The 27,345-nt window shown below is 38.2% G+C and overlaps 1 protein-coding gene across 2 annotated transcripts in view; it reads left to right on the forward strand.

Moving 5' to 3' along the window:
- The window catches only part of NAV3 (neuron navigator 3), a gene marked incomplete at its 3' end in the record, with an annotated part of 271,115 nt that overhangs the window by 175,746 nt on the left and 68,024 nt on the right, over positions 1-27,345 (forward strand). The window lies entirely within an intron of this gene.

Here is a 27,345-nt window from a genome sequence, read left to right on the forward strand (position 1 = left end):
TAAGATTTCTCTTATATTCCCTTTGGATGTGTTATGCTCTAGAACAGTTTCATACTGCAGAATAGAATAGAATGTAAAATGGCTGCTAACCCTATTAACTGCTGTGTAGGTAAATGCATGAAAGCAAAAATTGCTTTACTGCAGTTTAAAAACTTGTGTAGCATTGGAAATAATTACATTGCCTTAGGAAGTATAAAAATTGACAGAACAGGTGTTTGTCACTCCTCAAAGTGTTTTATCTATAAAGAAATCTTATTGATATAAACTAGAGGCTTTTATATTAAAATATCCTACAATTTTTGATCAGACAGTATACTGACTTAAAACTGAAGTTATTTCAAATGGATAGGATTTGAACCAGTTTATGGAAAAGAGACTACAGAGACAGAAAACATTGTGTTACGTATCTTATGACTGTTCATTAATAGACAGATTAATATTGATAGCCAGTGCTTAAAATCTGAAAGTGTGTTGATTCAAACTAGAAATGCACACACAAGTTTAGTAGCAAGTTTGTGAACTTTAGGAACCAGACATAAGGAATAAAGGTAGACTGTACTTACCTTGATTTTTTTAAGTCAAGCCTGGGTCTTTCTGTAAGATACTTATTGCCAGATTCAAATACTAAAGTAGACAAAATTTAATGAGTGGTCTGTCTCTGGGGTGAGTGGAGGACATGTAATGCTTTATGAGAGGCAAGTGATCAATAAAGGTGTATAATCGTCATGACTCATGAACCACCATCTGGAGGCTCTTATCTCTTCCTGTTGACTCCACCAGGACTGTAGCTAAGCAGCTAGCTTTTGGTTTGTGTTAAGATGAAACGCTCCTGTTTTGGAGAATTAAAAACAAAACAAAACAAAAAGCTGCAAGGTTTTGTTTTTTGGGGTTTTTTTCATTTTAAATAAAAGAGATTCTAGTGGAGCAGTGCAGTGAAGTGACAAGCCTCTATGTAGTTACATCAGGCACAGCATGACATGACATACTGTCATCCAGGGGTAGTCCTTTAGTGGAAGGAATTACCTTCCAAGGGGTATTAGAAAGCCTCCGTTTTAGGAAAACCAGTTTCTGCACAGCAAAGCTATCGAAAGAGAACTCAGCATGTTTCTTTAAGGTTAAAGAATTATTATTTTTCCTCTTTGAGTTAAAATCCTTCCCCTCCATGAAAAGAACTGCCTCAGCGTGCCACGTATGACCCAAATCTTTTGATGCACAAAAAATAACTGAATTGGCTCTATTTTACAAATATTTTCCCTTTGTTCAGGGTAGAAAGAAATTTATGATCCCCTGTTTTGTACATCTTTCTTTCTCTCTCTTTAATCATTTAAATTAATGATACCAGCAGTACTCTTGAGAAACTGATGAATATAAAGTGGATAAACTCAATGGAAAAGCATGTAGGAAAAATATTTTTTGTGTATTAGAAATAAAGTATGTTGATAATGATAATTTAGAGCCTTCCAGATAAATAGTGAAAGCTAATATCCTAACTAGATTTTTAATAGCTTTCCCTAAACAGATATTTTCCATAAACTTACCCGTCATATTTTCTTTTGGAATGATTCTATCGGATTGGCAATGTGGGAAATTTTAAGACTGGGTTTGTGTGTATGAGTGTCATTCTGGCGTGCCACTGAATTGCTGAGTAGTGGTAAGTGAGCCCCAAGAACTCCAACTCAATTTCTGCAGATTTCCAGTGTGGGCAGTAAGAACAGCCAACATCACAGAAAATTTGTGACAGATAGTTTATTAATTTTGGATTGCTGCTTTGGTGATATTTTGTCAGATTCTTGGACCTGCTGCAGCTCTTTGGTACAACTCAGTGCAAAGGCAATAAATACTGAAGGTAGCTGGTCAGCAATGCTCTATGTAGTATTAGTCCTGAGTCTGTTGTGGGTTTGACTAGTGCTTACTGAGGGAGTCATAACAATTTCCTTGACAAGAGCTCCATTTCTTTCACTAGTCATGACTCTGATACAAGGGGGAACTGAATGATGTGATATTTGTTGTCTTAAAACTGCAAGCATCTTCTCCACCACGCCCTACTCTGAAAAGATTAGCTGTTGTCCTTTCTCCATAAAAGTAGCAATGAAACCCAAATATCGAGTTCATTTCACTAAGTATTGATTTGCCAGAGGAATAAGGTTTTTGAGCTTCTCTTTCAGGAAGATAGCAGTGCATTTCTGGGTTCACAGTTGTGGTCTTGCCATAGGTAATTATTAGGGTACCAAATTGCTATCAACAATTCAACTTTTTAAAATTTAAGAAAAAGATAAAAAATAGTTCATTCTTTATTTTTTCAGTAGATCACAGGTTTTGAAAGAAATTTATCTTGATAATATATCCTAAGTAGCATTAAGAATTGATCACCAGATGCAGCTTCTTATAAATAGACTCTAAATACAGGGAGCTCACTTTTTTTTCATGGGTGATCCTTCTAGAAAATGAATACTCCTTATAAAGCTGTCTTTGAAGAGTGTCTCCTGCTTTCCAACCTCCTGCCCTGTTCCCTCCCCACCACTCATATAGTGGGTACCCCTAGAGGAAAAATCATAATTACAGATATCCAGATACTCACTTAAACCATAAAAAGAACCCCTGTAAAATTTACTAGGTATGTTATAAAACAATCTAGTGGCTGCCCTATGCTACATGGACAACCAAAGCTGCCTCCTATGAGTCGGATGCTCAAGGAAAATACACAGAGGATATGAAGTCATCTTTTTTACCCTTCTCTGGCAGCTGTGATGTTTCAGACCAGTGTCTTAAAAATGAGGATTAATTATCAGTGCCGTGCTAAGAGTCATTCATATAATACAGCAGAGAACAAAGGACAGTGTTGTGATTTTTATGTAAAATAATTCTTATATTTGAGAGGGGACTAATCAAGACTCCAAGTTAATTTCTTATGAAATTCTGCTGTTCATGCTACCAGTTTCTGGGAAACCACTTTGTCTTGTTTTGTAGCAGTTTTATGTTTCGTTCCCGTTATCTTAGTTGCGCTTTGCAAGGAGAAGTTGAGATAAAAACCCAACATAAGTCTTAGGAAGAGTGAACCCAAGTTATGTATCTCACACCTGGATTTAGAGGATTTGTGTGTGAAAACCTGAGTCCAACTGTCAGGAAATAAATATGGTCTAAAAAGGGAAATTAGGAAAATTTTGGAAAAATAAATAAGGAGCTTTTGATTAAAAAAATGAAGACTGTAAGCAATCTGATAATTTCAGGATGGCTTGCACTCTATGGAGGTCACAAAACTATAAATAAAACTAGTTTTTCATACTACAGTGGTGGATTGTTACATGTTTACTGTTCATCTTTTAGACAAACAAAAATGTACCTACGTGATGTTAAAACAACAGAATCTTCCACAGTTAATGGTGGAAAGTGTGCCATAATGTAGGGATTGTGCCGACCGTGTTGTCAGGTCTTCCTGAATGGTATGTGATTAAATTCAAGAGCCAGATGCTTAAGTTGTAGATTTAACAAATTACTTTCTCTTGTCATTTGATCCTGGAGAATTCCCTCAGGATAAATTTGTAGATTAATGTACATGTCACAGAAAGCCTTCACTCTTTCAGGAAACTCAGTTAGACATGAATCTTACTCTTCTTCCCCATGTTTTTCTATTCATGATAGGAGAATAAACACCAGTACGTTGAACCACTATGATTTTAGAAGATGTGTATGTATTTTTGCTGAAAAAGTCTCATGAGACTATTGTGGGTCTGTAACATAATCAGCCTAACATTTATTATATGCATTTTAATACTTGGCGCCGCTAAAAAAGATGGAACAGCTCCTGCACTGGGACCACCATGATGTCTACTTTCTTATGGGTCTCCAGTGCATACCCTACACACAATGTTGTATTTGTCATGAAAAACTTCCTGAAAAGGATCGTGTTAGTACACTCTAAATTTCTTTACCGTTAGCCAGAGAGTACTCGAAATTATTTAGTACTTTCCTAAGCAGTTCTTCAAAAGGAGCATATGTTAAAAGGGCAGTCAGAACGTGACTTGTTGGGCAGGCTGAACCTGGAGTAGGAAGCTTCCAGAGACACAGCAGAGAAGGGACTTCATCATGAAGAAAATGCAAACCATGTTGCTAATTATGTACCAAAGGAGAATTATCATACGTCTCCTAACACCTGAAGTTCTTCTAAAGAGAGTGCAGAAGCTGTGCATAGAAGTTAACAAAAGGATACTAAGAAGACCACTCTTCCCAGGAGTAGAGGCACCATGACGCGTACAGTGGCTGCCTTACGGTCTGGTCAGCAAAATCGTGCAACATCCTCATCCAACTGAGCTGGGATACTCTGAAATGCTTTTATAGGCTGTTAATCAGGGGAGGGGGGGGAAAAAAAGGAAGTATTTCTCTTGTGTCTGGTTTTGGCATGGAGGCTATGACTTCTTTTAGAAGAATATGATCAGCCCTTTGTTGCAGAGGGCAGTGGCCAGATGCAGAGAGAGCCCTAAGTGTCCCTGCCATGCTGCTGGCAGCTCAGAGTGACCCAGGAGCTCCGCAGAGGAGATGTGGCTCCCTAAGCTTCATGCTTCATCTCTTGCTAGCTGCCATGTGTAGCCAAGTGATCGTTCAAGAACCCTTTGAGATGCTCTCAATTATAAGAAGCATTTCACTAATTTCCATTTTCCCCCAGACTGTGGAAATCCAGACGTGGCCTGGAGACATCGATATGTACTAAGTCCAATTGGGATGAACGAGGGAATTTAACCTGCAGTAGTTGAACATATAAAATTTTAGACAGAAAAATGAGATAAAGGAGGAAAATTGTATTAAATCTAGATAAATCAGTGCTGTATTGTGTCAGGGACGGAAAGACAGTTATCAGCATAGTAGTTTAGAGTAATATGCTATAGTGGCAAAGAAGTACGGATAGTTTTCCTTTGTGCTGCTGTTTCAAAGTTCTCTGATACATATTTAGCTGCCAGTTTGTAATAAAGTCTGTGTGTCAGCACCATCAGGACTTTGTGCAAGCCCTAAGAGTCAGCCAGATTCATATTCTAATCAAAGTAAGATCTGATGAAGCTAATATCAGAGGCTCTACAAAGATGTATGGCAGTAACTGTTTTTAATAAAAAATAAATAATTGAATGGTGGTGTGTAGCAAGTTGTAGCCTTTAATTTTATACACCATTTCACTTTAATGCTCAGGTTCCTTTAATTTTCCACTAGTTAAACAAGCACAAGGCTTTTTTTTTTGTTTCCCAGCGTATTTTCATTTTTGCATTGTTATATGACTTATTTTTGGCAGAGACAAAAATAATTTGTTCAGCAAGAACATATAGAATCATTCCTACATTTCCTGAAAGCTAGTATTATGTTGATCTTTCTCTATGAAGTTGTTCCATCTGCTATTTTACTGTAAATTTTAAGAGAAATCTTAGAAATCTTTTTAAAAGATTATCAGTGGTAGAACAAAGGTTTTTTAAAGCCAGAGTTTTAATTTTTCTCATTAAAGATGAATTAAAGAAAAAAATCACTACCTCAGTTATTTCTGAGTCATTGCTAATTTAAAGTAAGACCCCCTTCAATAATGGGTTTTTCTTCCTAGTGCTAGTTTTTTACTCTGATATTTTTATTAAAGCCTTCTGTATTCCCATTTGGATAGCATTACTTCATGATGCTTCTTCTCAGGCGTTATCTCTTGCCTGCAAGACTTGGCTGAAGCCATATTGTTAATTGGTTTCCTCCCCGTTTTCATTTTACTAGAAAGGACTTTTTTAACCTTCGAACTTCGAAATCACATTGGCCGTTTCTTTCTCCTTGCGTTTTTCTTTTGAAGCAGTATTGAATTCCATTATACCTCCTGGGGTGTCTTTTAGGATTGACCAGCTTTCCTGTGCTCTAGTGGTTGTGTTGTTTGGGTTTATTTTTTGTTCTTTTTTTTTTTATCTTTTCCAGCTACTTTCATTCATATATTCAACATTTGCTGGTTTTGCTTGTTTGTTTGTTTTATCAAAGGAGAGAATGCCAACCTCTTTGCTGTGGTTCCACCTTTCTAGGATAGACTATAATTCAAAATAACCTCTGATTCTCCTTGTTGATAGATATTTGATTCCAATATTTACTCAGTAATTAGCTATAAGACTTGCCAATAGTGATCCCCTCTTTTAAATTTATCACCACTGCATTTTTGATGGTGAGATTATAGTTCATTGATGGTTCCATTTTGAAATTTCACCATTTCGTCCCTCCCTTTCTGTCACTACAGTAAATATGAGAACCTATTTTTGCTGTCCAGCTGTATTTATGAAGATGATTGCCTTTCCTTTTCAGGTTTGCTTTCGTGGTCTTGTATGTTTGTCCAGTGTACCAATTTCAATAGCTCTGTCTTTTTCCAGCTTACCTTTCAACCTCTTCTACTGATCTCTGCAAACTTGAGTTCATTCTGATACAGTTGTGAAATGAGCACTGGGTGGACTTTGGGAGAGAGGAACAGTAGCCAGGAATGAGAAAAAATAGCAAAAGGCCTTTGTTAGTATTCAATTTGGAAAGAAACCTTTGACATCTTGATAAACGCTGCTGATGTAGAACATTCAAAGAAATTACTTCAGCTTTGCAAAGTGGGTGGTAACAAACGCGATAGCCAAGAAGGCTGGAGCGTGAGAGGGGGACAAAGTTTCCCCAGTTGGCAGGGACTTAATTAATTGCAACAGGCTTCAAATGTTTTTGCTGTCTGCAGCTATATTTTTATTTCATCTCTCACTTGCTAGTCTGCTCTCCAACTCACAACTTGCCATCATCTATTAATGCAGAAAGGGGGAAAGAATTTCTTTGTAATGAGGGATTTTTTTGGTTCGTCATTTTTCCCCCCTATATATCGAAGCCATTTGGGGCCATCTCCATCTTTATGTTAGTGACCTGCCTCTGTATCTTGGGAGTCTAACTGGAGTACTTTATGGGCTAGATGGGATGTGCCATATTCCTGCTATGTCCTCCTGAAACTTTCTAGCTTATAGAAGATTTAAAAAAAATTTGTAAAACCTTGTGTTGTTTTATTTTGTTCTTTTTTTGTGTGCAGTTTCAGCCAAGCAGTAACCCTGCTTTTTTGGTCTGTTCTGGCTTTTAACTCAAGATGACATTTATGGGAGATGAGAGAGCTTACTGGGGAGAGATCCAGGGTGATGGGCTGCTGTTCTGGCAGTGATTTATGAAAGCAGCTCCCCTTATCTCCCTGACTGAGATCCTGGTACATTTACTGCTATAAACCCAACTAGCCAGAGGTCTCATTACTTTCTCAGCAAAAGTTTGTTGTGTCATAGACTTTGACATTCAAGTTTAAAGCCAAAGAATAATTTCATTTTTAATATCAAACATTGATAGGTTCTAACTAAACTGTGGACCTTCCTTGAAGCAGTCAGCAGTTTTGAATGCATATTACCGTGTATAATTTAAATGCAGAGTCTGCTTTGCTTTCTCAGACAAAATAACATATGTTTTGTAGTATTTTTGGAAAAGGATGAACATTCTTTGGGTTTCAGCCAGATTCTTTGTATTATGTGCAGGTGCTTTGGGGCTTTAATAATTAGGGGACCTTCTAGCAGAATAATCAGAGGACAAGACAGGAAAATTACTACGATGTGGGTTCTCTTTGCCTCTGCAATAAACTAATCTTTCTTCTTTTAGTTAATACAAAATAGTGATCTTACAGCTGTGTTTCAGCCCATACTTACAGGAAACACAGTACAGAATTGATGGAATCATTAAATCATTATTAAGTAAGTATGCTTTATTTCAGGTTACCTGCATGTAATGGCTTTAACTTAAACCACCAAAACGCCAAACCAAACACGAACAGGCAAGCAAACAGGGCAGAGGTCTGAAGTTCCTGGGTTAGTAGTACATCACTTACTGTTTTTAAATTGTCATATTGTCATTCAAATTGTAAATTTACTTCAACTGTTTTTTTACATGAACTGTTTTTTTTTCCCCAAGGCCAACCAAAGAAATGGGTATGCTTTTTGTTATAGGCAAGTTTGAAGTAGGCAAAATCTTGTTTTTTTTCTTTAACACGTCCCACCCCTGAGCCGCACAAGTTTTGAAACTCAAGATGTTATTTTTCTGTTCTGCAGAAAGCTTATCAGGGTAAGTCACCAACTGGTACATTATACCAGTATATTAGAATGGGACTGTTGAGAGGCGCCAGGGTAGGCAGAACGTATCTTTCCAAACCAGCTTACAGGGAAACTCACTGATATATGCCTGCATGTATCCTGCCTGCAGGTGTTTATCCACATGGCGTGAGCGTGTACTCACGTACACGCCTGCATGCCAGTGTCTCTCTGGATGTGTAGAGTGTATGAGCATGTTGTTAGTGGAGGAAGCAGTGGTGTGCACAAGCTGCGCTGCCTCTTCGCGCTGTCGCCGTCTTCTGTGCCAAAACCTGGTTGACTTTGAATATCACTTAGCAAACCGATGGGAGTTAAAAGCTAAGAGGATGTGACCTTAAATGGTTAGCAATGACACAGCATGCTAAGTTCTTATCTCGTGAAGGATAAAGCATAAGTGTCGTCTTAGGAAGCTAACAGATAAATAATGACACTATGAGACAAAAAGGCGGTGAAACTGTTCTCCTAGTGTTTATAGATATAGAAAAATTATTCATCAAAGCATTTTGCAAAGATGCATTAGGCTCAAGAAGTTGTTTTGTTTCTTACAGTCTGATGAACTAGATAATTAAAAATTTACCCTGACAGTGTCATTCAGACCTACTAATTTTTGCTTGACAGCATGGTGCTGTATATTAGACCTCGTTGACATTGTATCTTACTGTATATATCAGAAGTAGAAATGGACAATCAGCATATGCTGATATTTTCCTTTCATTACGATGACAAAGGAAGGAAATATTCATCACCATTCTTAGGAATTATCCAGTATTTAATATTTTGTATCATTGTCTTCACTTACAAACATTCATCAATACTCCACACATCCCAGTGCTGAATATTTTTCTTATTTTGCAATTAGGGAAATAGAAGAAAAAGGGTTATATTTGCCTTAAACATCAGACTACTGAGTCTGCCGGTTTGTAGACTGGCTATCCACCCTTTTAGTCCCTCAGAGATAAGTTTTCAAAAGCCTTGTACCCATATTTGCGTCAGAAGCATCCATATATTACCAGTGCTTTATTTCTGCACTGGGAAAATGTATTCTTCCTATTAACTGTGATAAATCTGCCCTTTACACCTTTACTTCTTGTGTTATTGATTAGGCAAACAACTTCTGTCTGGCTTTTTCATCTGCTGCTTTGCTCATTTCTGCATCTGGTCACTACTGACGCTTCTATGCTCATCCTGGTTATTTTTTTGTCCTGTTGTGTACTAAATGCTATTGGAAATCATAAACTTTCTGGGGCAAAGACTCTTATTTGCATGTTGCTCTGGTGCACAGGCAGCATATTCAACGAAAATATTTGCTTATTGTTTCGAGAAGGTACAATAATACATCTTATGGTAGCTATTAGTAATAATCACTCAAAGCAACATCTACAAAATTAACTTTACAGCCATCGTTTGAATTCAGTCAAAGCCATCAGCTAATGTTATTCCTTAATGGTACAGTCATGCTCTTCTTTCAGAGTGTTATTTTTTCCAGCACAACTCCTCCTTGAAATAGCCTGCTTAAAATAGACGGAATGAAACCATTCATGAAAAAGTTAATTGAGGGTATTTTTTGCTGAGAAGGTGGGGCTATGAAATTAGAGATTTGGCTTGGAAAGCCCCTTGTCATTCCATTTAGTCTAATTCTGCACTATTCTAAATAGCGATATTTGGCTGTCCTCACCTTGAATATTCTATTTCCCTTAGTAACAATTTTATGGCCTGCCCACAGCATCTTGTTAAATTGCCTCTTCTCACTGGGTTGGGTTTTTATATAGATTTTCTCAAATGCTGTAACACAAAATACTAACATAAAAACCAGCAGTTAACGGTAGAAGGCAGAAAATGTAAAGAAATACGTGTGAGAGTGCTATCAGGAATTCAGTCAGAACACACAAGGCAAAAGAGCAAAGCAAAATAATATGAGAGATGGGAGTCGAAGGAAACAAGAATATAGTCTGAGTTCAACAAAAACAATAATAAAAATATCACAATAGAATAAGAAAAGTAATAGATTTCATAATCTTTCTAAAATTGAATTAAAAAAAATACTTTCATCAGATAGTAATGTTTGTGTCCATTTTGATAAAGCATTCCACTGATTTTCTGTAGGGCAAAGGTTAATTGTCAAGGTACAATTAGCACTTAGTAACAACAACAGGGAGATATGTTCTCTGATAACTGTATTACCCGATGCATCTGGACAAAAAACATCCTAGCATTTTACAAGGGAAAGCAGGGAAACATTTTAAAATTATGCTGAATGAACTGTTGAAGGCAGGAAGGCAGTGTCAGTCAATTCGAGAAGTTAAATGCAGAACCACGCTCTAGGAATACAACGCACAGGGAATCAAGAATTCATTGCTTAGTAATCCTGACACTTTATTCAATATATTCAAGTGTATATTATTTACATAACCCTCACGTGTGGAGAGGAACATCTTGTATTCGACAAACAGCCCAGATGTGATGAGACATGCCAGGCATACTGCTGCTTTTCAGCAGTGCTGCTCCCTCGCATTTCCTATCGATTTCTGGAAAAACCTATTTAATAAAGCTTTCCATACCCCCTCTCGCTGGTAGTTAATTTCTGCTGTGAAATAACAGAGAGGCCTCCCAGGCGCTATGGGAGAACTCCGAAAGAGCTCCGTATTGAATCAAGGAGGGGAATCTCCTGACTCGCTTTACGGTATTATACAAGCATGTGCACGCTGTAGGTGGTCTACCTATTAAATGCTAATCCCCAGAGCATGTTGTAATAAACATTTTGCTAGACAAAATAGTAAACTGAAATGAGATTTAGAAATCTCAAAATTCTTTTCGGCACTAAACCAAGAGGAAACGGGAGAATTGCGGTATTTCACAGCGATTGTTGTCGCTGATGATTTTTTTAGTATTCATTGCACTGCTAATATATCATTAAGTTAATGGAAATATTCATAGAATAATGACAAAATATTCACTATAGTAGCAGAAGAATGTTTAAGGATGTTTTCATCCATCAAATATCTAAATATTGAATTCAATTAGAGCAATTCGCAGTGAACTGATTAGAAAACAGTATGAATGAAGTTAGGTAAAATCAACTTAGATCAAAATAAGAAAATTCTTCCGGATGCGGTTTTCAGGTTCCATTTTTCTGCGGGTACTTTCTTGAAAATAACTGCAACCACTTCTTTAAAATCTTTCCTTTTAATCAATATTTTTTTACAGCACTTGAGATTAGGTTATTCATTGTAGTGACAACAATGTCGATGAATTCATTTGGCCTTAATGATTTGGTTCTGGCAGCGGCTACTAATTCTGTTTACTAGGGAACCTAAGCGTTTTGTACGAAGGGGTGAAAGATAGAAGCGGTTCCCGGGATGGCTGACACGGTGGATTAGTGCTGCTGAGCCCCGTATGAAAAGGTCATCACTGCAGTACACAAGGGAGGGTTGTCACTGAGGGAGGTGAAGTCACATCTAGCCTACAAAGAGAGGTTTGGACATGAGTAAAAACTAGTCACTGGCAGGTATAAGTAGGATTTGCTTATTGTTTCCTGCTTATCTTTGCCTACCAACACTACTCCTGGCTTCTAATCACCGCTGCCAGGCAGCCGTCACGTTGATGGGTCTGTCAGCTGCTCTCCCCTCTTCCTGCTCCCAGCATTATTTGTGCCGTTTCCAAATGGAAAATCCTGAGCAAGCACGGCGCTGCCGGGTGAGCAAGGGAAAACGAAAGACCTTTATCTACTGAGAGAGGTTTTTAATTACGGAAGGCTCCTTTAGGTTTTTATTTTATTTTTGAAATTGCATACAGTATTCTGTGCTTGTCTTTATCTCACTGAGAATTCATGTTCAATCCTAATAACTTTTGCGTCCCATTAAAATGTGAGTAACTGAGGATCTCATCACTTAAGACTCTGAACGATTAGTCATTGGGGTGCTCGTTCTCTAAAGATTCATAGAATAGTGTAGCATATAGTGGCCTTAGGAGACAATTTCACTCAGCTGCACAAGGTAATATTGCCTATGAAATACGGCTTGCTAGAAAAATGATGTCTCAGCAGTTCACCCTGAAATGTCACGCCATTTCAAAGACTTATCTTCCACCGTGCTGCATGTTGCAAACTTACTAGGCTGTACACTGAAGCCTACACACACAGTAAGAATATTATATGTAAATGGGAGTGCATGAGAAAGTGACAGTTTGCAAAATGACACCTGAATTATAAGAAATAAGAAGTGATTTCCAATTTGCGATTTGCATTTAATGGTATCTAGGTTATCAAGCCTTGTCTGCAGCTGCATGACGGGTGCTGTCTGAATTTTAAGAGCTGGTCTGGTCTCATTTAATACCACTGACTTTGGTTAGTACTACACTAGATTTCTCTATCTGCGTTACATTTTTTCTTGCACCAGCTTCATGCTATGTCCTCTTTTCAGTCATTCATAGGGTCCAGAATTTGGGGCTTTACTAGCTCAGTACACTCCTGTTACACTGCAGTACATTGTAATGTAAAATGGAAATTTGCTTAACTGTTAGGAGAGCAATTGCAGATCGTTACAGCTGTTCCTTCCCAGTCCCAAAAACTAAACTTCAGCGTGGACAGATATTGCAAACTTCCACTGATTTTAATGACATCGCAGAAACACACATATGTACTATGGAAATAGTGACAGAAGTCCTCAACAGCTCCTGAATCAATTTAACTGTATAACCAATTTAAGAACTAGTCCAGTTAGGCCAAACACCATTTGGGTGCATCCACATCTATATTGCTACAGAACTGTACAGCTTAGTTGAGGAGAGAAGACCTGGTCTTGAATTTAGTGTTTCTACTCATTGTTTGTCACCCAGCCTCTCTGCAAGGAGCATTTGGTACAAAAGGCAAAGGAAACCAAATGACTAGTTTGAAGAGCTGGGAGGCAGTGATTTGGGTTTGGGACATAAATATTCATCAGATCTCGCTCCCCTAAAATAATCATCAAGCACAACCTTTCTTTGGGAAAGGCTGTCAAGTTTGACATAACGTGCATACAGAACCTGACTTAGACATGATTAACTTTGAGATGGAAGAATCTTTTCAAGCAGCATTGAACAGAACATTTTAGCAGTTTCCCATTAAATTTTCTTCAGTATTTGCAAAGTTCATTGATTTCAGAGAAATGAAAAGCAGCAAAGTGTAAAAGATGGAGGCTTAGTACTCTGGAGTAAACCAACTCCTCCCCTTTCATAAAAATGAAAAAAGGATAAAAAAATGCATTCAGCTAATGTAAAGAGGTAAATTAATCTGTCTCACATCTGGGACTGCTAGGTAGAAGCAAAGGCAATAGGAGTCCTTCGTGCTTTCCCTGCTCAACTGCATTATTTGCTATAATTTTAGGCAGACTGTCTCTCAACAGACTGAAGGGTGTGCAATAACTGGGGAAATCGGGCCATTTGATGATGTCCTTAACTGCTTAGGCATCACATTTTTAGACATCTTGAGAATTTTGATGCCTACCCAAATCCTACACGTCATAAAGAAAAATGATGCTATGTAATATCATCAAATTTGGTATTTTGAATCACTCAGAAATAAGTGCTGAAAACCCTCTAAGTTACGGTTTAATAACAAAGGAAATCTATTTTCTCTAAGAGAAAGTCCTAGGAAAATGCTAATCCTAGGGCAAGAATGCTTAGAGATGATTTATACCCCAGAACATATGGGGGGGTGTGTATGTTTATTCTAATAAAAATATGTGTATTTGCACTATCCTTAGGAATTCCTAATTCCTTTTAAAAGTCTATCTAGGCTCAGGCATTTAATTGCAGACTGATTTATGAAATCTATTTAATTTTTGTCAGTTGTTGTTGCTTTTCAATTTCAAATTTATTTTGTCAAGTTGGTTTATATCTCAGTTTGTTTCATTTCTTCCCCAAGAGACTTCTACTTTTGCGAGTGTCCCAAGGGATTTTAAAAGAAACTACTTTCAATAATAGAACTATAAATTAAAAAAGTGAATATTTCCTTCAGATTAACTCTGGTAGATGTTTGTGTATCATAAAAAACAAGCAACCAAAAAGTTAGCCAAAAATTTGTTAGAAAAACCTAAACTGAAGCACTTGATAAGATAAAAGAGTAATAAACAGAGAATCAAATATCAGTAGATGTCAGATTTTTATTTTTTTTTAACAAAGAAGTACTCTGACTTCTGCTAGCAGATTATTTTGACAGTAGAAGGGAAGACAGATATAATGCGATGGACTCACACGCTGCACAATCTAGGGGAGAGCCCTTAACGGCTTGTTTATTATCCTGGGTTGCACACTCCAGCATTCCCAGTGCATTTGGCAGATTTGAGTATGACCAGAGGTCTGAACCAGCAGCCTGTCATGTTCAACTATGCCGAATGCTTTTAATAGCAGTGTTACAGCAAAAGAGTGGAGGCTGAGCAGCTCGTCAGTCTCTGGAGGCTCCTGGACTTTGCCATGACTGACTTGTAACCATATCTTAATAAGAGGAGGGAGAAAGCAAACTCATTTTTTTCAAAGAAAAATCTTAAATAAGTGAATAAAAAACCAATGGGGCCATTGGAGTCTGCTTGTTTGTCGTAACAAGCAGGAATCCTGTGATGTTTTGTGCAAATATCTGTAACAGTCACATTCTCTTTTCTGTATGTGGGAGCAGCTGCTAAGAGCTGGTCAAGGCATGGACAAGTCTATTTGCAGACTACTGCAACTAGCCTCAGACGTGGACTTTGGTTTGGGACTCTCTTATTTTACTCTTCAACAGTATTAATTGCAGTGATGTTTTGGCTCAATGCCTAGGTTTCTGAAGGATGAATCTGAGGTCAAAAGCTAGTGTGTCCTTAATCCAGTATATGGATCAGGTCCCTCAGCAGGGAAAGAGAAGCAATACCAAGGGAGAGGAAGGCCACACGCAGTGCTTCGCTGATGAATGTAGAGTACCCTACGGCCACTTCACTTTCAAACAGCGTGTATGTGTTCTCTCCCATCTCCAGTTTTAATGCAGTTGTTAAAAGTGAATCTTTAATCCATTTAACTATCACATTTGTAACAACCATCTGTATTTAAGTATCTTACAATCAGACAATTAAAATGGGGTTGCTTGAGTACGAGATGAAGTTCACGTGAAGTTCTGTTAGATGCAATGGCAACGTTAGGGGTGCCAACTGGCAGTCAGAGCTTTGAACGAAGGAAAAGAGAGCAAGAATCTTTATTAACCCAGTGAGTTAACAAGAAGTGGAGGAAGGTCAGAGTTCCTCTGAGTGTTCACTCTGGTTTTCTCCTCTGGAAAAAGTCACAAAACTTATCGAGATGATTGAAGAATTGCCTCCGTGATACTGCTGCTCCTTTGCCTTTGCAGTGACTGATGCAATATAGTCAAGAAAAGGGAGCAGTGTTTTTTGCAGGGGCTTCGTCTGCACTGCTGCAAAGGAAAATGGTAGCTGTGGTTTATTTCTTAGCCATTAAATACTTACACAAAAGTTACTCCTTTCATAGTTGATCCTATCCATTATATTTTAGCACAATATTCTCAATTGTTACCCAATATGAGGTTAGCTATCCCTTTACCCTGATTCTAGTCCTTCAAAACCGTTGTAGGACATTTTGCAATTTATATTTATGCCAGTAATCCTGTACCTTTCCTGGGAATTTAAAGGGGGTAGGGTGGATATATATGGAAATTAAGACCTTTTTTAAGGGAAAAAGCTGTAAATATTATAAATATTGATTAGTTGTTGAAGATCTGTGATCAGTAGTAGTACATATTGTACATGTCGGGGATTTTAAGAGGTAAGTTCACACTAAAGTTTCCAGCCTGCCATAGCCTGTTCTCACTATTGCAATACCCTCTGCCCTTTAATTTCCGCTGCTTCTGATACTTTTATGTGGTCTGTCAGAGAGCAAAGATTGTCTGAATTTTAGGTTAAATGGGAGAGAACAGGGCAACTTCAGGTGAAAAGCAAGTACACAAAGTACTTGTATAATGTAAAGACAACAGACTTTCTCTGCTAGGGCTGCATGGGAGGATTTTTGCTGCAGGCCCTGTACCACTGGCTGTCGTGCCCTTTGTCACAGCTGTATGTGTCCAGGGTCGAGACGATGCAGCAATTCAATTCTCCAACCTCTCTGCTCCCCGCTAGTGTCTAGAGTTCTGACCTTTGTAGGCAACATCCATCCTTTTTTCATGCAGGATTTGAGCTTGGAGTCCCCCTCTGGTGCAATCCATCATATTTCTACTATCTCTTGCTGTCTGGTTTTTTGAAGTCTTTCTCACACCCTAATTCTTTCTGCAACATTGCAGATGAGTATTTTCATTCTTAGTTCTCCTAGCAGATGGTAAAAAGGACTCTAGTCCTTTCTGTTCTCTTTCCAGCAGAACTGCAGGCTTCATGCCTATCCATTACAGTATTTCTTTCTCTTTTTCCCATGGAAAAACTGCATTGAAAAAACAGTGTGCATGCGTTCTTTCTTTTTTTCATGATAATTTTAGATTCACTTCCCCACTTTCACAGCTCCCCTGGGACTGGGTTTTTTAGGTGGTAACAATAAATAGCAAACTTGCTTTTCTTATTACTAAAGTTAATTAAAAATTGATGTAGTTGCAAGGGTAAATTGCACTTAAAAGGTGTCTTGTTTGCAGATCCAAAGTAATCATCATTTTGGAGAGATGTTTAAACTGGCTCTGAGATGAGATGTGCTGAGCTGCCTGGAGGGACCCTGCCTGGCACATAACTGTGTCTCCAGCAGGATGCAGTGGGCCTGGCACAAACACCCTAGCAGATAGACAAAGCTCCTCAAGTGTCAAAGTCTTCTCCCCTTACTGCCTATACCTGCTGCTACCATTCTTCTTTGCCCCTGTCTTCATATAGCTCTGTATTTTCATGAGTTACAAACTATAATTTTTTGAGCCCTTATGTTTTCTGCAAAGTTTGATTAAAATCACCCAGCAGTTTGGACCAGGCAGCGGTGATAAGCAAGGGCCTGAAGGCCGGAAGTGCAGAGAGCATGAGCATTGAAGCCTTCATTTCTTACTAAATGATGCTAAAAATCAGGTCATGCAGAAACAAGAGAAAGTCCCTTTCTACTTTCTGCTAAAGCAGTAATTTGGGTCTTTACTCAGCAAAATCTGGGAAACGAGCAACACGTGTGAGTGACAGTCCTGGCAAACAAACCCAGGAGAAGAAACAGCTTTGTGTTCTGCTTAACTTGTCCTTTTTCAGGCAGGTTGTTGTCGTGATACTGACTGCAAGCCAGTAAGCCTATTAGGCTTCCGATAATAGGCTTACCCAGTTATCTGAAAATATTTGTGTGGATCAAGCTCTCAAAGAGATTCAAGGGTGAAGATTTTTATTAAGAACCCCTTTAGGCGCCGAACTAGCAGCTTTTCCCACGGTCGCAACCTGAAAGCACCCCTTCAAAACGTCACTGTCTTGAGACCTGCAGGGAAAAACTACATCAAGCGAGGGTGTGCGGGAGGAAGCCTGTTGCTTCCAGTTGCTTCCCAGACAAAGTTCACCCCACGCTTTCAGAAGGGCTGCGTTTCTGACTGTGTTCACGCGTGGTGGGAGGCATCCCGCTCCCATGGTGCTCTCCCCTGCTCCTTGGATGGCCGTGCAGGGCCACGAGCTCTGAGACCACGTTCTGCCAACGGCTGAGAAGGTTACCAGGGGATGCGGCAACGAGGTGACAAGGAAAGGAGGCATCCGGCACTAAGTTGTTACTTTCAGTTTATAATGGTAAAGGATGATTAAAAAAAAGAAAAAGAGGTGAAATTACAAATTAAATAGAACAAATTTGTCTTAGTCTCTGCCTGCCATGTCTTTCCATCCTCAGCAAAGGACAAGGTGGGGTAACAAATGTTTCTCACAAGCCAAAACCAGCTCCAAACCTTGCTTTACCCCAGCAGCGAAGCTGCATAGAACTGCTGGTTTTAAGTGTTGCTATTTCATGGAGAGTTATAAGACAAGTATCATGACCAGAATGAACAGAGATTTACTTCTCATCATTCTGTTAACACAGTTATGTATGTTTTTTTCTTCAGATTGGGTTTAATCGATTGTAAGCAGGAAAAATAAATTCCTGCTTCTACACGTAAACAAAAATAGCATAGATGGTTCTAGCAACAAATATTCTTAAATATGAGAGACGACACACAGCAGAGGAGGTCACCCATAAATTGTGACTTTGACATCAGGCAAATAATTGCTAGGAAGAGTTGTCCTCTGAACAATTATCGCGAGGGTCTATTTTGTTTCTTCATATGCTATTCATATTCTTCATACGCTTCATATGCTACGTTCTTTCATAATGTAAAGACAAGTTGAGTAAAGAGCTTGATTTTTCAGTACCTCTCTCCCAGCTGAAGCGCTGACTGGCAATTCATAGAGGTGAAGGGCAAATTCTGCTTATCTCAGGGTGTTTAAGGTGCTGGTTGCAATATGATTTTCCTTCAAATACAAATGTGTATCCCATGAAATATTTCTTTATGCTTGTGCGATCTCATTTCTCTCTCCACTTTGGGGCATGTGAATTGACAATATACAAAGTGAAAAATTACATTTTTACTCCTTAAAGTGATGAGGTAACAAGGAATAGAGTTTTATATTTCTTTTGTATCTTCTGAAGAACTGTATAGGCTCTGTAATTTATTTATTTATGTCCATTCAACTGGTGTTAATTAACTTGTCTGAATCTGCATTTGAAAAATTTAAGCATCTCTTGGATCCAAACAGTGTATTAAAAACATAACAAACAGCAGCGGGAAGATAATTCCATCAAAAGCTTTTCTCCCTTGGTTTGTTATGATATTGTCAACAAGTCTTGATGGAATTACTTCCTTACATCTTGCTTCAGCCCATATATTACTATTTTCCATAGACTGTTTGAAATGTAATTAAAAATGGATGCTGTTTATCTGCCTCATGCAAAAAAAGAACTGTACATTCCAGGAACAAAATATCTTTTTTAGTTGGATGTTTATTATTTTATTCAAGTAACACTTGCCTAAATTCCATTTTGCAAAGTTCCTTCTTCTGATTGTTGATACATTCTGTTATGAATTTAGAGCTAGTTAATGACTTTCTGCTGTCCTTATCATGTCAGATTAATAGTTGTATTCAGAAATAAGTGGAAACCAGAAGGGGTTCTGAAAAAGGCTTATTTAGATCCTGAGGTGTGGGTATGCAGGTTTTGCAAGGCATATATAATTATCACAAGAATTTTAAGTCTTCCATCAATTCATTTTTTTCCTGCAGGCTCTAAAACCAAATTATTTCTTAAAGCACTTATTAAATGCTTGAAGAAGAAATACGGAAATACATTGACCTTGCAAAAATGCATTTTGCTCTAATTGTGCTCTTGAGCTAGGGGTAATTTCTGTAGTATTATATAATTTTCTAATTGGATCTGCTTATAAAAAAAAATTCAAATGTGAAATAAAAAATCCTCCCAAAGTGATACTGCATGGAAACAGATCCATAAATACATTGCTATTCTTTTTAATTGTAAACGATTTTCCACAGACCATGCTGAATTCATCCATTTTGAAATATCCACGACATTATTTTCTATCTGTGACTGCAAAGTAATTCAGGATTAACGCGTCAGTGGTTGCCTTCTTTGGGTATGACAGGTAATGCATTACACTTGCTGAGGAAAAGGTGATGAAGTATGGGTCCAACTAGCTATGTTTTCATTTAGCTGGGAGGATAGAATAGCTATATTGAAATTTATAGCCCCTGCCAGTTTCTGGTTTGATTCAAGGCCTGGGCTTTTGCTCTCAGTCTGTGGACTGAAACAAAGTATTGATTTTATGAACTTTGTGCCATCTTGAATCTGTCTGTGAAGGGTCAGTGTAGCTGTTTTATGAATAATGAGCAGCTGAGCTCACAGTAAAAGATTTAAAATGGATTAATTCATAATAAACTGAGCTTTGAAGGAGAAAGTTTGCCAGCTGATACACTGGCATGCTAGTGAGGAGTTGTTTTGAGTAAAACAGTCCAATTATTCTCTTATCTTTTCTTCTTAATGAGCTAAGAGATCATTTCTCAAAAGTCAGTTAAGGGAGTAGCTATAAAGTCTTTATTTTAGGCTGAATCTCGCCTTACTCTCCTAAAACTCTCCTGAAATACGGGTGTCAGAGAGGGGATGGTTCATGGCAGCAGCTTGGATTGCGTGTTAATATTCACTGCACTGGTGTGCTGTAGAGAAGCAGCGTCCACCTCCATGGAGTGTGTTGTGGAGGCTGATTCGTGCGTTGCGTTCCCTGCTTTATGCATTTAACATTTGCGGGACTAGCTTAAGCACAGACTGATGGTCAGCAAGTTCTGTCTTCCTCTTGCAGGGCTTAACTTGTACGAGTAGAGTAGGGAAAAGGTGTACTAAGTTCAAGCTTTCTACTGTGGGCCTCTAGTTTAAGTCCTTTGCATCGCTCGTATCTCTCCAGTTTTTCCTGCTCACCCTTTGGATGTACCTGCCACTGCCTGCTGACTCCCTAAGTCACATTTAATGCAGATGCCTTGCATGCAGATCGTCTTGCATTCCAGGTAGCTGCTTACTTCACGAGTGGATACATTTTGGGATTTTGCTTTTTTAGGGCACTAATGGCTAATTTAAATAACTATCCAGTGTAACTGAGGGTGTCCCAGTCCTACCCACTGCAATAGACTAGTGTACCAGCAGCTCATCTGGCAAACGTGGGAGTAGGCTATACTGAGCAAAGCAATTGCTTGTGTTTCATTTCTCCTACCTCTACTGTTTCGATGAACAATTGTGTAGAGACATCCAGAGGCTCTAAGAGGGAGCCAATGGAGACCTGCATCATTTGAGGATTCAGTCAGATAAATCAGCCAGCTGTGTGCAGCCAAAGGAAGAGGATAACACCTCACTGCTCATCTTTGATCTGCTCTCAGTATGGATTTGCAGATCCTCAAACACACACTCAGGAGTTAAGTTTCCTTTTAGCCCTGAGTCTTACTCTTTTGCCATGATCTCAGTTAGCTGATTTGTCCTCTAAGACCATTCCCCCCAGCTGCAGAAATACAAGTGGGCGCTGCCCTATATGTACCCAATACGGTAATGAATGATTTAGAAGTGTTTAAAAGTGTTTTCACGTTTTGAAAGCTCAGAGTTGCTATAAAAAACAAGTAAAAGTTCCTTTGCTAAACGTGTTTGTCCAGAATCCCTGAATCCCAAATCCATACACAAGTCCCTGAGCATATGTGAGTTCCACTGGCATTAGCAAGAATGTGACTAAGGATTTCTCATTCCTAGCAAGACATGCAAGAATCGTAGGTCTACTACTGTGGTCTAAAGACCTTCATGTGCAGTACAAAGCATGTAACTAATAAGGTGCTATTTTTCATTCAGAAGTACAAACCTCCCTAGATAAAACAGTTATTCTGATTAAATGAATGCTTTAAGAGGAAAAGTTTTGGTTTTGTTTCCTAGAGATGTATTTCACAAGCTGTAGTTCCTGCTTCTGCTTGCAAAAATGCTTGTAATGAACCAAAGAAAAAAATTACAGCAACTTGTCAAACTGTGCCAAGGGCTGGATGCATTGAAGCAACCACACTTTTCCAGCAGACTCGATAGCGCATTGATTGGAGCCTTGCTGCCTTCATATGTCTGATGTTCTGCTTGTGAAAAGTTTTTCTGTTTGCATACTTAGGCCACTTTGTCTGGAGGCACTCTCAAAAATTAATGAAGTATGCCAGTGTTGGAACAAATTCCAGGCATTGACCCAGCTTATCAGTATGGTGGACTTCACTGAGCTGGCAAGTTTAAGGGCCTGTAGGAAAATGCTGAAAATAGAAACAGGAAAGGTGGAAAGAGCAATCGTTGTGGTTAGGTGCTCTGATATGTCTTGTCTGCAGTTAGAGACTGCTTTGATTTTCTGAAACAAGTACTGTGAAAGGAGAGTCTTTTAGGTATCCATGGAGTTAACACAGACTGTTAGTACCACTTCCCCTTGCCATGTACCTTCAGCATTCGTTGCTCTCCCAATGCAGTGCAATTTGTATTTTCATTCATCATGCAAAACGTCTACAAAAAATTTGTTGTATATTTCTGCAGGTCTTCATTATGTAGGATACGATGAAGTATCATCTGGCTTGTTTCATTACATCTTTGCCCTAGAGCTCTGCTTTTTGCCTGCCTGCTTTGTGAAATAATGTCTTATCCCACATAAAATATTCCTCATTTTGTTCATACACTTCAGCATGCAAACTCAGAACTGGTTTTTTTTCTAGGCAAAAAAACCTGAATACTTGTGGAAAGCAAACACAAAAGTGTCATGAGCACAACTGAGCAATTTGTCTTTCCATTTGAGGAAATACTTGTGGGAATATGTTTATAATCTTTGTTTGGTTCTATGTACTGATGTTAAGCACTGAGTATTTTGACTTCAGACACCTTGCTATTTCTAGAACAACTGTGTGGTAGAAAGGTCAATGAGAGGATTATTATGGAGAGATCTTTTCAGTACTGCACAGTAATGAAAATGAGACTAAGAGTGATGGTGGAGACTAACCAATTCTGTAGATAGCGAGTTGTGGATTCCTCAGCTTCGTGGAGTATTTGATATGATCAAGCAGTTGGAATTTTGCTTGAAGCATTTGTAGCAATTTGTGGAGCCTTGGGATTTGTACAATGTTCATAGCCACCTTCAGCAACTAGAGACAATGTGGAAGTGATTGTCTTCTCCAGCATAAGTGTTATTTCTTGCTTCAAAATGGGCAAGAACTGTTCAGATTTAAAAGATGCAGGCTAGAATAGGAGGATGATTTTTTGGTAGTGCAAATAATCTCATAGGCCCACCTAGTGCATCAAAGTAAAACACAGATCCTCTGAGCAGAAAGAATATTGGTAATGTTACTGCGAAGAGCCTGGGAAAACTCAAAGAGCATGAGGTATGTTTCTGGATTAAGACCGTAACACAGTGGCCATAAATCTAGCTGGGTGTGAAAGGAAATCCACCCCTCTGTCTATCAGATGGTTGGGCACACTTTTTCTAGGTCCTAAGGTGAAGGGGCATTCCTACTGTAGTACAGGTTTCCTGTTCACATTCAACCCTGTACATGACTGAAGTGATGGAATACTTATCAAAATTATAAAGTTGATAAAGCTGAATGTTAATCATTCTGTGTGAAAAGAACTTAATGAGGTTATAAAAGCACTCAGAAGTAACAAAAGGATTACCTGTGTAGCCTTAATTCACATTTCTTTTGCACATGCGTTTTCAGGAAATCGTGGTTTGGTCAACAGCTTCACCCAACCTCTAGAGTCTTTACTTTATATAAAGTGTAGATTTAGGGTGTTCAGTTTTAAAGCAGTTATCTGGCATTTTGTGTGTTCCTTGTTGTTCATCATGTGCAGCCCCTTATTTTATTTATCGTATGCTGTTTGAACATTGTCCTAAAGAAAAATGGTCTCTTTTAAGGTGCTTTTTAGAGTAGTGTCTGAGTATCCACAGCTATCAGAGACTGTGTTTCCAAACTCATTTGGAATACATTTGTGCACGTATCGTGTCCATTTTACAGATGGAAAGCTGAAGTACATCACTAATAAAGCCAAAAATAGCTGCTGGTTTTTGACATGCAGTTTGAGTTGCTGGTAACCTAAATTTTAACATACCCCTGCAGCAAACTATAGGTTCAAAGCATACATTTGCTTGCATTACATCTTTGCAAGTCAGATGCTAAGCTCTAAAGAAAATTTGAAGCTCTTTATTAATGTCCGTCTTGTTAAAAATGTTGGTTAAAGCAGTCACCTAATATCTTGCAGGTTGAAGGGAGTCTGGTACACCAGGGGCTTCAGTCATGCTGAAAAGTCCCTTTTATTACAGAATTCTTTCAACTTCATTGAAAAATGACAGAAGGCAGCTTGCTTAAATGCAAAACTCAGATTGAGCCCTAGAGCAGACCTCTTATAAGCACTAAATTAATAAAACATTTCTAGAGAAAAAAATAATATGTGGTTGTGTTATCAAAAACTGTGTTATACGTACATTCACAATGAGAGTAATGACTGCTGGGCTGTTTGCTGGCTCTCCGTTTGCTGATTTGAACCCAGAACTAGGCAGCACACAGAAGGCTGAGGTAAGCTGCTGGGTAGAGAGGAAACTTTGGCCATTTAGCTGGGAAAAAAACTAAGACGACTTTGCCAGGCATATGCAAACAGTGATTTTGAAGAGATTTATAAATTATCCAGATCTGAGAGGATTTCTCTTTAGAAACAGCAAAATGCACATCCTTAATGTGAAGATTATGGCTTGCTAAATTTCAACGTTTTTCTCTAGTGCTTCTTGGGATCCAGAGGTTTCTCAAAGAAAAGGTTGCCAGAACTTGTCAAAATAAGGCATTTTTCTCTTAACCTCAATCTCCCAGATAGCTGAACTACATTTGCTGACATTTTCTTCTAAAGAAATCGACCTGAGGCTGACACCCAACGAGGAAAAAAAAGTAGATTTTGCCAACATTGTAAGTAGATAAAATACGGTTTTAAAAAGGGAAGTGCTGTCAGGCATTAATAAGCAGCAGCAGTAACCTGACCTGTCAAAAACCTGACTCTGTAGGATGCATGAAAAAGAAAGAAGTAAATGAAAGATAAAATGAAAATGAAAGATGAATCTTAGCCACTATATTAAAAGCCTATATGAAGTCCTCTAGGTGCAGTTTGACAATGAATATTGTTTTGATGAGGGCTAGGAGGAACAAGAACAGAAATTAGAGTGAGAATTCGCTGCAGACACCCAAGAATGGGTTTTCAAATCTCAGGGTGATGCGCATCTAATTTTACCAATTTGTTTGTCATACATTTGTTAGTTTAAAGGGCAAATGAATACGAATCATAAAGAAGTTTTTTCCAAAAAAAAAACTTCTTTATGATTCTTTAATTTAATTTCTTTAATTATGATTCTTTAATAAACTTCATTATCCAAAAACTCTATTAACTCATGTGATAGCAACTACACTATCTAACCATGTGGAAAGAGGGCTGAAAAGATGGAAACAGTAAGTGCTGAAAGATAAAAGATTTAGCTGCATAAACAAGTTAAAACAACTCTTCACAATGCACTAAAATAAGCACAGAACAATGATCTTCATTGCTAAAAGGGTGAGAGATACGGTCTGTTTTGTTGCAGTTTTCTATTTTAACTATCTATTTTCAAAAGGTTGGTACAAAACATTGTGCCAAGTAGGAATCAGTTTCTCTAATAGTCCTTAGAAAAATGCCATACAGGAAAGAAAGAGGTTTTGGGTATTCCTGTTTTTTACAGGCATACTGAATATTAGCAGAAATTTTGTGGTATGAAAGCCCCCAATTTAGAAAACATCTTGAGCACCTTTCATAAAAGAATAAAAATCCAGACAAATATAGTGATGACTCTGAAAGGTCAGTAGTGGAGGTGTCAAAATAATCTTCTATATATCTTACAAAATGGCCATGAGCATTCCCAGAACCTATTAATAATCCACTGGTGAGTGAGGTGTGACAAGTTGTGAAACACCACAGAGAAGACATAATAGAAAGGAAACATGATTATAGTCATTTTTGCCTGAAAACTTCAGCTGCAGAGAACATGTTTGTATTTTGTGAATCAGCTGAACTATTTCAGAGTTTAGAAAATGTGAATCTTCTTACAGAGAAAAATGAGCACGAAATGAAGTACCAAAAATTAAAATAGAATAAAATAACAAACAAACATGGAGAAAGAGAATTAAACATTGATCTTGGTCCTCAGGGTCTTAGAGTAGACTTGGGAAACTGATGGTCAAGTATTAATTGCTAAGAATGTCATACATTAAAAGTCCTTGTTGCTTGTGAAAGTACCCAATATAGCTGATTTTGGATCCAGCTTGAGATTTTTTTTTCCCTTTTTTAAAGTAACTTTTAATAAGGGCATATTATCTTTTCTAACACCTAACCACATTTAATATTACTTATGTTTTTATCCATCTTTAAGGTTTTCAGTCTTAACACTGTTTATAAAAGGTATATTCCCATGTGGTACATAGCATTTAAATAAAGGTTTGTAGCATCAGTGAAATTCTGTGTCACGTTAGACAGTGAAAAATACAGAAAGTATAAATAACTAGTGCTTCAGAGATGGTTCTTAGATGAATGTGGGCAGCCTATAAGGTATGATATTATAATTGGTTAGATATTAAATTACATTATTAAATCACTCGTATATTACCTGGAAATTTTGCAGAAGATGTATTTATTTGTAGTCATTGCACTCAAGAGTGGAAAGTGCAGCACTATAATAAACTCTTGCCCTCTGAAATATGTTTCTCTTGTCACTGAGCTGGCTTACTAATGTGATTTTTTACCTTTCGCAAAATGAAGGTAACGTTTGCTGCAGTTGCTATGATACAAGCCTAGTGCCACTGAACTTTCTGGTGCATCAGCACCCAGTTTGTACCACGCACTTGACGGTTGCTGCTGTTATGACTTTCTAAAGCCTTCCATGAACAAGTGGACAAGTGAATTTAATCTCCCAAAACCCCACGTGTAAAATAAGGGTTCATAGATATTTTCCTTGTTTGCTCTGAATGACTAGTGGCAAGAGTACTCAGCATTAACTTGACTGTGGGATTGAATTTTAGATTTTTTGTAAAAGGCAGCTCATGACATAGGCTACAGCAAAACAAGGATGTTATGTACTCTCTCTTGTGTTTTGAACTTTAACAGCATGCATAAACATGTCACCTAGCTTTGCCTCTCCAGAAGTTACGTGTTTAGAACAGGCTTCATCAACCCTCTCCTCTCTAGGAGAGGGAAAGACAGAAAGAGGCACCTTCAGTGGACAGTTCGTCCCACAAACCTGAGACATTTTCAGCCAGGATGAATTACCCCCTAGAGGAGCTTGCTGCTTTGTACTGGTTAGAGAGGGCACCTAGATAGATAGCTTAAATGAGATACCTAACTTTTATATAGTTATAACTACAGCAGATGAATCCCACTGCAAGTACTAAGGTGAATATTTTTCAAACTCGGTGGCCTGGGAATGATCCAAAACAAGATTAACAGGTGGAGATGCAGCAAAACTGGGAGTATATTGCTGTATATGGCAATAAGCTAAGAGTCATGATGTAACACAACGGAGAAGCAATTGTGTAGAGAAAGGTCTGAGAAACACAGATCAACCTCCCTTCTGTGCAAAAGCAAGACTTTTGTAAGTGACATTTCTATGAGAGCAGCCTTTCTCTTATTTGCATCC

The sequence above is a fragment of the Phaethon aethereus genome (genome assembly GCF_964289735.1).
Source record: "Phaethon aethereus genome assembly, chromosome: 1".
Classification (NCBI taxonomy): Eukaryota; Metazoa; Chordata; class Aves; order Phaethontiformes; family Phaethontidae; genus Phaethon; species Phaethon aethereus.